Here is a 12,358-nt window from a genome sequence, read left to right on the forward strand (position 1 = left end):
ACACCGACGCAAGCGGCGTAGGACTCGGCGCCGTGCTTGTGCAGAGGACTGATGGACTAGAAAGGGTTTAAGTTACGCTAGCCGGTCGCTATCGAAGGCGGAGCAAATTATTCCACAACAGAAAGGAGTGCCTCGCCATCATCTGGGCTACATCAAAGTTTCGCCCCTACCTCTATGGCAGGCCCTTTAAAGTTGTGAGCGACCACCCGCCTTGTGTTGGCTAGCTAACTTGAAGGATCCTTCAGGTCGCCTCGCACGATGGAGTCTGAGACTTCAAGAATTCGACATCACCGTCGTTTACAAGTCCGGGCGAAAGCACTCTGACGCCGACTGCTTGTCTCGCGCCCCCGTCGAACCGCCGCCACAGGATGACCAGGATGACGACACTTTCTTGGGACCCATCAGTGCCGACGAATTCGCCGAACAACAGCGAGCCGACCCGGAACTAAGGAACCTTGTAGATTACCTGGAAGGCAAGACCGTCACTGTGCCGAAGGTGTTCAGGCGAGGATTGGCGTCGTTTTTCTTGCAAAACGACATTCTCCTAAAGAAGAACTCGCCTCTCCGAGCCAACTACCTCCTCGTGGTACCCTCAGCATTGCGTCCAGAGGTTCTGCAAGCTCTCCATGACGACCCAACGGCTGGACACCTCGGTTTTTCCCGCACGCTCGCAGGATACAAGAAAAATACTACTGGCCTCGCCTCTCTGCCGACGTCGCCCATTACGTAAGGACATGCCGAGACTGTCAGCGACGCAAAACACCGCCGACAAGGCCAGCCGGACTTCTACAGCCGATCGAGCCACCTCGCCGACCGTTCCAGCAGATTGGGATGGACTTACTGGGGCCTTTTCCGACGTCGACGTCCGGGAATAAATGGATCGTCGTAGCTACGGACTACCTCACCCGCTACGCCGAAACAAAAGCCTTGCCCAAAGGCAGTGCTGCCGAGGTAGCCCGATTCTTCGTTGAGAACATCCTCCTGCGTCACGGTGCCCCAGAAGTCCTCCACCGACAGAGGTACTGCCTTTACGGCAGAACTAACTCAAGCCATCCTGCGATACAGCCACACAAGCCATCGCCGGACCACCGCCTACCACCCGCAGACGAATGGCCTCACCGAGCGCCTAAATAACCATCGCCGACATGCTGGCAATGTACGTCGACGTCGAACACAAGACGTGGGATGCCATCCTTCCGTACGTGACCTTCGCATACAACACGGCCGTGCAAGAAACGACGCACATGGCGCCGTTCAACCTGGTCTACGGAAGGAACCCGGCAACGACGCTTGACGCCATGCTACCGGACGTCACCGACGAAGAAAATCTCGACGCTGCCACCTATTTGCAGCGTGCCGAAGAAGGTCGACAGCTCGCCCGCCTGCGCATCAAGAACCAGCAGAGGACCGACAGCCGACACTACAACCTTCGACGACGCTACGTCGAGTACCAGCCCGGTGACCGTGTTTGGGTCTGGACTCCGATACGCCGACGAGGACTTAGCGAGAAGCTGTTACGTCGCTATTTCGGACCATATAAGATCACCCGACGTATTGGCGCACTGGACTATGAGGTCGTGCCAGACGGCATTTCGCAATCACAGCGGCGCCGGGCACGACCTGAAGTCATCCACGTGGTGCGTCTTAAGCCTTTCTACGCACGCTGACAAACTTAGGTACTTTGTTACTTTGTTATTGTTTTTTGTTATTTTGTTTTACGCATGGTTTTGTTTTCGCTTTCGTGTTTGTTTGTAGCATCGGGACGATGCTTTTTAAGGGAGGGTATTGACACGTACACATGTTTATCTTTCACCGGTAGCCGCTTTCAACATTGGCTGACAAATGTTAAACGTTATCGCTCGGCGCAGGACGCGCCTGCATTGGAAGCTTCTCGGACGTTATCAATGCTTCTATCCGTCGTCTGTGGTCACCGACGCCCATGAAATCTGATTGTATGAGCGACGCGAATTGTCTAGAACTTTCTGGAAGACACGCGGGCATCAGGGATTAATCTGGAACCTTCGATGACTCAGGTATAAAAGCCGACGCGTTTCGCCGCTGATCAGATTTTCGACGATCGACGACTGTGTTCGCCGCTATCGTTGTGCTTTGAGTGTAGCTTGCTTTTGTGGGCACAGGTTCGCCCAATAAACAACCAGTTTCGTCATACACAGTTTTGTGACTGTTTTCTCTACCGTCACTACTACGTGACAATATTTTTTAAAGATTATCGCAACACATTTTGTGATCTCGCTTTGATACAAGTCATTCCACAAACGGAGAGCTCGCAGAAGGGCCGATAAGTTCGATAAGTTACATGCGCGATAAGCTAAAGTATGCAGACTGCGAGAAGATCGATGAGCAAGATTGCGATGAGCGAGATGTCCCCATGATTGCATGTCCGCAGGACACGGAAAGTGCGGCCAAACGATCATGTGAGGACGTCCGCCGGACCTATTCGACACATCCCCAGGATATCCATGTCCCGGCAGTGGATGTCCAAAGGATATCCATGAACCTATTAAATACATGAACCTATTATACTTCAGACAACACGGCTTCAGGCAAGAGCTTTCAACTGTTACTCAACTTTTAGCAATTATATACGACTTTGCTACAATAATCGATTGGAGACTGCAAGCTGACGCAATGTTTATCGATTTTTCGAAGGCTTTTGACCGCCTTCTACGCTCTTTACTAATCTTCAAACTCAAATCCATTGGAATTAATCCTAAGAATGCTTCATGGGTTGAAGCCTACCTCTCGAATCTGTCCCAGTTTGTTTAAACAATACTGCTGAGCGTAAATAATGCTGAATGAGGCCATCTTGAGGTTATTTCGGATGTGAATTATTTCTGATCATGAATCACTTGGACGCCAATCAATTTTTTCATTCGGCACAGCATGGGTTCCGTAAGGGCTTCTCTACCGAAACGCAACTAGCTTTGTTTCTACACGACTTGCATATAAACCTTGACTCTAACCAACAAACTGACGCTATTTTTCTGGACTATGAAAAGGCCTTTGACAAAGTTTCTCACCGCCACTTACTACTAAAACTTTCTTTGAACTTGCACAGTGACGTACTCAAATGGCTCGAAGCATTCCTTACTGATCGCTACCAATTCGTTTCTATAAATGACAAATCATCCACTCTTCTCCCTGTAACTTCTGGTGTCCCGCAGGGATCAGTTCTCGGTCCTCTTCTCTTTTTAATTTATATTAATGACTTACCCTACATGTATCTTGCAAGATACGAATTTCGCCGATGACTTCGTGATTTACCATCCGGTCTCTAATGCTACTGATGAAAACACTTACAACAAAGTCTTAACAGCGTGCAGTCTTGGAGTGAACAATGGTTAATGACTCTTAATCCCAACAAATGTAAGCATTTATCTTTTACCCGCCGCCGTAACCCTTTCCTGTCCTCTTATACAATAGTAAACGTTCCCATAGAATCAGTAGAATCATTTAAGTACTTGGGCGTAACACTTTCCCATGATCTCAGTTGGGGTACGCATATTTCCAACATACTTTCATCAGCTAACAGAACTTTTGGCTTCATGAGACGACACTTGCGTGACGCCCCGCAGAACGTGAAACTCCTAGCATAGAGAAAGAAATTCAACAAGAGGGGACACTCGGCAAAAACTGGCAACAGGAACACGTCACCATACGTCACGCTATACTTTTGACACCGAACGTTAGCTGCCGCAAGCATCGAAAAAAAAAAAAGAAAGTGAACTTAAGTTATCAGGCATTGATTTATTTTTTAAATTCTTTGCCACGAAAACTAAAACGTTTTGCGTATAAATGAACTTAAGCTTTGCGACTTCTTTTCCTAGCCTTACCTAGCCACAGGTCAATGACGCGCCAGATACATGCGTGATCCGCCAGACAGTCCCCGAAGCCAGCGAGTGCGGCCGCGCGCGCGTTTGAGCGCTCGCCCGCGGCGACCCGTCTGTCCCCTTTTTTTGTAAAGTAGCCTGGTTTTGTGGGCTCCCGGCGTATGCTTCGTTCCTTTTGCACTGGGACAAGACACCACTGCACTATTGGATTACGGCAAGGTGAGAAATTTGGTTTCACAGTCTACGACGCATTTAGCTTACGGCACTGGGACCGAGACTTAAGACGCAGTTATCGAAAACAGCTCGGCGCTCCTGGCGCAGTAATTGAGTTAATGAATCGTGCTGGGACATGTGTTCCGAAGCTTCCTAGGGGATTATTGTAACTTATTTCGGTTCTGTTGAGGCACACTGGCCGCGCAGCGTGCTGTGACGCATTAGCGAGAAACACTCGTCGTAGTGCGCAGTGTAGTGCATCTTACTAGGAGAGTTTGCCGCTCTTCTCTGACCCATACGTTACTGAAGAGTATTTCGTTACTTTCTGGGGTACTTTGAGGCACGCTGGCCGCACAGCGCGCTGTGACGCGTTAGCGATAAGCAGCTCGGCCGTGGTGATAAAGTTAGTTTGGCGTGTAATGAATCTTATAGAGATTAAGTTTGTGACGTTTTTTGTGGCCCCGCAACAACATATACCTTCTTTCGGTACTCACGCCTGTTGAAAACGCGATGGGCGATTGCCAAGAGTGATAACATGGGAGTGTGCTGCTGGCGCCGGCAGAACGCGCGAAAGATAACGCCGAGGACAATCACTTGTAATTCGAAAATTCCGTCTTCTAAAGGACTGAAACAGGCTTTGCCCCAGCATTTGTCTTGAGTGCCTGTTGCGACGTCTCTGTGTATGTCGCGTACCGTCGCATAACCTGAGGCCAGTTTTGAAAACGCGAAGTCGCCCGTGTATTGTGGTGCCAAAGTACGGGAAATAATGCCCGGAAAGGGGGGAACGCTTGGAGATCAGATGTTTTCATATATGTTTGGGATGAGTCGGGTATTTCTACGCCATGTATGTAAAAGCGAATTGCTTTGTTTGTAAGCGCCCATTCACCGCTTCGCACGTTTCGCTCTACACGCAGTATTCTATATATAATAACAAATGACTCATGCTTGTAACATGCTGTTACGTGCTTGCAAATGTAACATGCTGTAATTTACTTTTTTTTCAGCTGGTGCCGTCCGTGGAGCTTCGTACAGGAACTACTGCCTTACCTGCTGTGTCACAACGTTGGATGAACGCACAAAAAGCGCGGAACGAGCTTTTATAGGAGCAAATAAATATTTCCTCATTGCACAAAAGGTCTTGCGTTCTACTTTGTGAAATTGCACGTGGCACAGATTCGATGGGACTTACGAGATCGTCGAAATCATTTTTACTAAATAAACCGATTCTGCACGAAGAGCAAAAAAAAAAAATAAAGGGGGGGGGGGGGGGGCGCAGCCGGCGTGCTATCTTGCGTTCAAAATACGCGCGCCCAACAACCGAAACCGGAAGTGATGTAAGTGATCGACACCGACCGCCGTTGGCACGCTGCAGTCAATTCGGCCGCTGGCTCTATGGGAGTGTCCCCCTCTTGTTGAATTCCTTTCTCTATGCTCCTAGCTTTCAAATCCCTTACCCGACCGAAAGTTGAATACGCATCACCCATCTGAATCCATATCACTCTATCTGTTAACGCGCTCGAGTCCTTTCAAAACCGCGTCGTCGGATACATCCAATCATCATACTCATAGGACGTAAGGTATCATCCTTAAGAGAAAATTGATCTCCAGCCCCTTGCACGTCGTCGCGCTACAGCCAGCCTTGCCTCTTTCATAAGTCTTTTACGTTCCCTAATTCACGAGCCATATCACACCACCCGCACGCATATCGCTACGACTGGGCACCCATTACAATCTACGGCCACGCTCCCATACAACTACTTTTCTTCGTCTTTTTTTTTTTTCCCCGCCAGCATCACTGGAACGCCCTCCCCCACGTCGCTGAAATCACCTGCCCGACATCGTTCTTCGAAAATGTGTCTTGTTGGCTGAAAAATACTCAGCTTTTTTCACCGCGTCATTTTTTTTCCCCTTCTTTCTGTCTTTTTTTTTTTTTTTGCACTTGCGAAATGTAGCTTTCTTGTAGTTTTCTGAATACCTGTGTTCTGTTGCATCAAACTGTACCCACCCCTTATGTAATACCCCTAAGGGGTCTTTAAGGAAATAAAACTGAACTGAAAATGTGCCATGGGATCGATTCTGGGGTCAACTTTGTTTCAGATGAGCGAGTGATATGCCGCGAGGGAGAACTTCCGTCGAGAATCCAAAATTGAGGATGGGAAAAAGGGCGGTTGTTTTGTAACTGTCACCACCGTATAGGGGAGCGCGAGGTTGCGTGTCATGGCGACCTCAGGAATAGGGAAGGCAACGTAGTCGCCGTCGGGTATGGACGGAAAGGCTGGACGTATATTACGGCTTGCGGAGGCAGTCGAAGAAACTAGGCGGAGCGTAGGCGGATGGGCCGGCATCGACGTTGTCGGAGCACGAAGGAAGTTCTAGCCGGAGAAGTCCCGCGGAGCAGTCATAGCGGGGTGGACAGAAAGTCGATGCCAAAAGGCATGGGGGCACTGTTCTAGGACAGCAAAAGAACAGATGTGTGTGGCCCGAAATGATAATGCGTGCAGTGCACATTCCAAGCACGAAGGGTCCATCCCGTCGGCTTACTCGGAGGGGTAAGTGAAATCGCCGGGGCGTTCAGGACTTTTCTGGAGGCGGGCGCCGGAGGCTCGAGCTCATTACAGAAATTTCGTTGCGCGGGTATTAACAATGAGCGGTAACTGCCACACCATCAAACCAGAACTTCCAAGAAGGTTGCATCGGGTATGAGGGACAATCAGAGGATTTCAGGCCGGGATCGTAAATGCAGCGTCACCTCCGGGGGCCTGCACTGGCTAGTTTTCCGGAGAGGCGGCCAAAGGTAGACAGAGTTCATAGACAGTAGACGATTTAACGCGTCATCGGCTATGCCTTTCAGTACGTGTCCCACTTTGTTCCGCTTTCGTTCCATGTCCTTGGTCGACCTTGCGGGCACAGAGGCAACACGTCCCCTGAAATCATGGGCTCTGTGGACGTCTGAGCACGAATTGCGAGTTCTTTCTTGGCCGCTAGTTGTCGTCCGATAGGTCTCCCAAATAGATCGCGTAATTTCTGCTTACAGACGTCCCAACTTGTCAGATCTGCCTCAAGCGTCTCGAACCAGAGTCGCGCAGCGTCCCGCAAAATAAAAGATGACATTCGCAAGCATTATCGTCGGCTCCCACTTAGTGTGGCTGAAGCGCTCATACATTGCCAGCCATTAAAGGAAACGGAGATATCCACCCAAATGCTACAATGGAAACCCAACCGGGTTCCTCGAAAGAAAGCCTCGCAGTTGAAGAAAATTCGTCCTGGTCCGGGACTCGAACCCGGGACCACCGCCTTTCCGGGGCAGCCGCTCTACCTCTGAGCTAACCAGGCGGCTAGCAGATGGCAGGGCGAAGTCGAATTTGTCGACAACTCGAAGCAAATTTGGGTGGATGTCTCAGTTTTCTTTTAATTACTTATCTCCACCTAGCGGATTTCCGCTGAACTATTACGTCATACAGTTGCCTTTGCTTCGAGTTGTCGACAAATTCGACTTCGCCCTGCCATCTGCTAGCCGCCTGGTTAGCTCAGCGGCTGCCCCGGAAAGGCGTTGGTCCCGGGTTCGAGTCCCGGACCAGGACGAATTTTTTCTTCAACTGCGAGGCTTTCTTTCGAGGAACCCGGTTGGGTTTCCATTGTAGCAAATTGCTACATTTGGGTGGATGTCTCAGTTTTCCTTTAATTACTTATCTCCACCTAGCGGATTTCCGCTGAATTATTACGTCATACAGTTGCCTTTGCTTCGACTTCGCCCTGCCATCTGCTAGCCGCCTGGTTAGCTCAGATGGTAGAGCGGCTGCCCCGGAAAGGCGGTGGTCCCGGGTTCGAGTCCCGGACCAGGACGAATTTTTCTTAACTGCGAGGCTTTCTTTCGAGGAACCCGGTTGGGTTTCCATTGTAGAAAATTGCTACAATTGGGTGGATGTCTCAGTTTTCCTTTAATTACTTATATCCACCTAGCGGATTTCCGCTGAACTATTACGTCATACAGTTGCCTTTGCTTCGAGTTGTCGACAAATTCGACTTTGCCCTGCCATCTGCTAGCCGCCTGGTTAGCTCAGATGCTAGAGCGGCTGCCCCGACAAGGCGGTGGTCCCGGGTTCGAGTCCCGGACCAGGACGAATTTTCTTCAACTGCGAGGCTTTCTTTCGAGGAACCCGGTTGGGTTTCCATTGTAGCAAATTGCTACATTTGGGTGGATGTCTCAGTTTTCCTTTAATTACTTATATCCACCTAGCGGATTTCCGCTGAACTATTACGTCATTGCCAGCCATTCATCGACGTCCACGTCGTTTGTGCCGTTGAATTTCCCGGGATCACGAGGGTGCAAGAGAATGACCGGTGAAGGGCCTTGCTCACACTGGGTCGCTTGGTCGGTCACTGTGGTGGCAGCAACGCGCCGTCCGCTGCGAAGATCCAGTTCCCGGTGTTGTAGCAAGCTTACCCAGCACCTCCACCAAAGATGTTACGGGGAGATTCTATACACAATGTATATATTTACAAGGCAAGGCGCACAACGCTACAGCAATGGTAAGGCGTGCACACCAGATAGCCACACCGTCGGTCCAAGCACCGACCACAGGATCGCCGCTCGTGACAATATTAACGACGTCTATACATGTATGGGTGACAAGAAGGCTTTTTGGGGAGGACTGCGTCCTTACACACCTGTTAAAACAGTCGATGAACAGACAAAGCTTAACAAGTCTGGGGCATGCAAAGTAACACACAGAAAACTATGTGTATGACTGTAACACGTAAAAAAGAGCCCTTAAATTTCAATTAATGACTACGTCCGTAGAACGAGTTGACTCCGTCAAATATCTAGGTGTCACAATAACAAGATCGTTGAAATGGGACGTACATATCAATAACGTTTGCGCACACGCGTCCAAACAACTCGGATTTTTACAAAGAAAACTAGCGATAGCCCCCAGCTCAGTGAAATTAACTACTTCTAAGACTCTGGTTAGGCCGATATTAGACTACGGCAGCATAGTATGGAACCCGCATCAAGAATATTTAAACTTGGCATCAGAAAAAATCCAGCACAGGGCGCTCCGGTTCATTTACACAAAGTGTTCAAGGTATGACTGCGCTTCGCACCCAAGCAGGCATACCAACACTTGCTTGTCGGAGGAAGTTGGCCTCCCCTTATCTTCTTTACCATGACCACATAAACTTAACAAAATTGGACTACTTGGTGCCCTCCGGACGTCACTCCAGTAGAATTAACCATGCTATATATTTTTTTTCTTTCCTTTAAGAGTACAGCTCTGGAATTCCCTTCCAATTGTTTGCTCACAATCTGTGTACTCATTCGTGTCGAATTGCACCTCGAGTCATGACGAACACATTGTTGTCGTCTTGGCTCACAAATTTAGCAATGGCGCATTGCCATGCCGCAACTTATGCCACACGCGCCGGTGCCCGTAAGTTATTTCGTACTTTCCTGCGCTCGGTTTTGCGCACGTTTGTCTATTGCATGCACATATGTTAGTATTTATTGCATTCGATACTGTTTGTACATTACACGACACACTCAATGTGCATTTCTGTATTAACTTCTTACACTTCTTACATGGCGTGCCCATTGTTTCCTTGTATTTACTTTTTGCTTACCTGGTGTGTCGATTGTAACCGCTGCCTTTTTGTTTTGAGCTTGCTGCAACCCCCTGTATAAGCCCTTCAAGGCTTACAGTATTGATAAATAAATCAAATAAATAAGACGTCGTTGTTGTCACTGGGATACCCGAGGCGAAAGAAGAGCTGAAGCCGCTACCGTGTTTCGCGGTTGTAGTTGAATATACTGCATGCTTGAATATAAAAAGGACACCAAACAAAAATAAAATAAAATCTTAATACATTTTCGCTGCAGTGCAGTGGTTATCTGCAACATTGTTTTAACCAATCACGGAGGAGCGAGCAGTGACGTCGATGATGCTTCCGGTGAGCGCCACTGGGCGATGATTTGTTTGCATGTTGCACGGGCGTTCTTGCATTTCGCCCACATCGAAATGCGGCCACCACGGCCGGGATTTGACCCCGCGCCCCTCGGGCTTAGAAATGCAGTATACTTCGCATTATATCGGTGGCTGTTATTATATTCTTGCAAGTACAGTAAATCGACAACAGCGAGTTTCTCATATGTCTCACACTGAAGGCAAACAGAAGGGCTTGCTGCACAAGCTGTGCTACATAAGTCCCTATGGCATGTGGCACAAAACACAGGAAGAACAAAAGACAATGTTCTTGCAATAAGTAACGGTCAAGGAGACAATCTCTGCAATGCTATTCACTGCATGCTTAGGAGTGAGGATCAACGGCGAATATCACAACCCCCTTCAGTTTGCAGGTGACATTATCCTGTTCTGCAACACTGGGGATCAATTGCAACAAATGACTGAAGTCTTTAACCAAGAATATGTAAGAGTAGGGTTGAAGATTACTATACAGAAAACAAAGGTAATGTTCAATAGCATGGCAAGTGTACAAGAATTCGTGATCACCAGTCAGCCTCTGGACTCTGTGCAGGGCCGCGATTTTGTAGCGATGTCTTATGACTTATTTTGGAATAGTCTTATCATCCACCGCTCACGGCCGGCTGATCCCGTTGATAACGCGAGCGGACCGTCGCTCTGACCACTGACAAAGCGCGATAAGCGCGAAAAGGCAAACGAACCTCATTGGTATCAGAATACCGGCCAATCTTGGATGCCGCAAGACAAGCTGAAGAATGTCGTCAATTGGCCCGCCGCTTCACTTCGGACGATCAGAGTCGCCAAAAGTCAAAACACGATGCCCGCAACTCGACCCCAGCTTTTCTACCGGGAGACCTCGTTTGGCTGTCCGCACCGAACCGCACACCAGGACTTGCTTCAAAACTTCTTCCTAAATACGATGGACCACACCGCATTTTGCAACAAACTTCTCCCGTGAACTACCTCATAAAGCCACACCGCCTTCTGACATGCGTCGTCGCAACCGCGAAGCCGTCCACGTCCAGCGGCTCAAGCCATATCATGATTCTGTGATCTTATCTCCAGACTAAGTCGTCAGGATGGCTCCTTTTTCCGATGGGGCAATTGTAATGAAGAAGAACGTCTGGACTTGGACAGGAGGATTGCCAACAGCATCGCGTGCAGCAGAGGCTCGAGCTTAGAAATTGTGCTCGGTGAAACGCTCGACCCGTCATCGGCCTTTCGTCGAATAAACCTTCTCTGAGTACGATCATTGCATTCTACAGGTGCTAACATATGGGGCAGTAACTTGGAGGGTAACAAAGGAGCTCGAGGACAAGTTACGACGGAAAGAGCGATGGAACGCAAAGAGCTGTACTAGAACTGTACTTCTTTGTGTATTTGTCTACCCACCGTTGTTATCAGTGGCGCATCAATGGGGGGGGGGGGGGGGGGGGGGGTTCGGGTGTTGTAACCTCCCCCCCCCCCCCACGCGTCCAGCCCCACCAGTCCAACGTGTACCTTTAGCGCTCTGTTCCCATAGTCATTAAAATTCAGGAGGTGGCTGAGGTCGAATTTTCCTGATTAACAAAAAACACTCTATCACTGTCTTGTATTTATTCATTCACTCTTAAATTACTTTGAGTACAACGCCGAAGAAATAAACATCGTCATCATCTTTGGTGTCACTATTATAATTATCAGGCATTTTATTTGCTGTTGGGTTCCTCAGGCTAAAGCAAGAAAATTGCATATTATGCAAAGTGCTTGCTTCCCCCCACACAAAAATTTAAACCCCCCGGCGAAGATCCTGGGTGCGCTACTGGCTGTTATTTTCCTAAACGCAAATAGCGATGGAACGACAAATGTCAGGCGTAACGTTGAGGGAAAAGAAGATGTGGATCAGAGAACAAACGGGGACAGCAGGTATTCTAGCTGACACTAAAGGAGCCCTGAAACGCATTTTATGTTAAAATAGGCCAGAAATACTTCGCCGCGGAGTACTTGAATGCGTTCAACCGAAGCGGCAGGGGCGTAGCCAGGGGGGGGGTTGGGGGGGTTTCAAACCCCCCCCCCCGAAATTCCCCCCCCCCCCCATTACCCACCCTGTGTTCTCGTCGCTTCGCGCTGACATAATTCATGAAAGCGGTGCTACTATCACAATTTCATTCCTGGGCGCTTCCGTTTGGGTTGGTAATTTACAGCGAATCATGTCTGCATATGGAAAAAACTGTCACGGTGTTTGTCAAGGCTTTGACACTCTGTGAAGTTTTGGGCGAGAATGTGGCGGCCGCATTCTGAAGCAACAAATGCGCAACAAATGAAGCAACAAAT

The 12,358-nt window shown here is 48.9% G+C and overlaps 1 protein-coding gene and 1 non-coding gene across 7 annotated transcripts in view; one reads left to right on the forward strand and one right to left on the reverse strand.

Annotated features, from left to right (window-relative positions):
* The window catches only part of LOC119431025 (TBC1 domain family member 25-like), a 330,392-nt gene that overhangs the window by 288,363 nt on the left and 29,671 nt on the right, over window positions 1–12,358 (reverse strand). The gene's annotated exons all lie outside the window — the stretch shown is intronic.
* Window positions 7,834–7,908, forward strand: Trnas-gga (transfer RNA serine (anticodon GGA)). The gene has a single exon. It is a non-coding gene; the product is annotated as a tRNA-Ser (tRNA).

Source organism: Dermacentor silvarum, chromosome 10, assembly GCF_013339745.2.
Source record: "Dermacentor silvarum isolate Dsil-2018 chromosome 10, BIME_Dsil_1.4, whole genome shotgun sequence".
Taxonomy (NCBI): Eukaryota; Metazoa; Arthropoda; class Arachnida; order Ixodida; family Ixodidae; genus Dermacentor; species Dermacentor silvarum.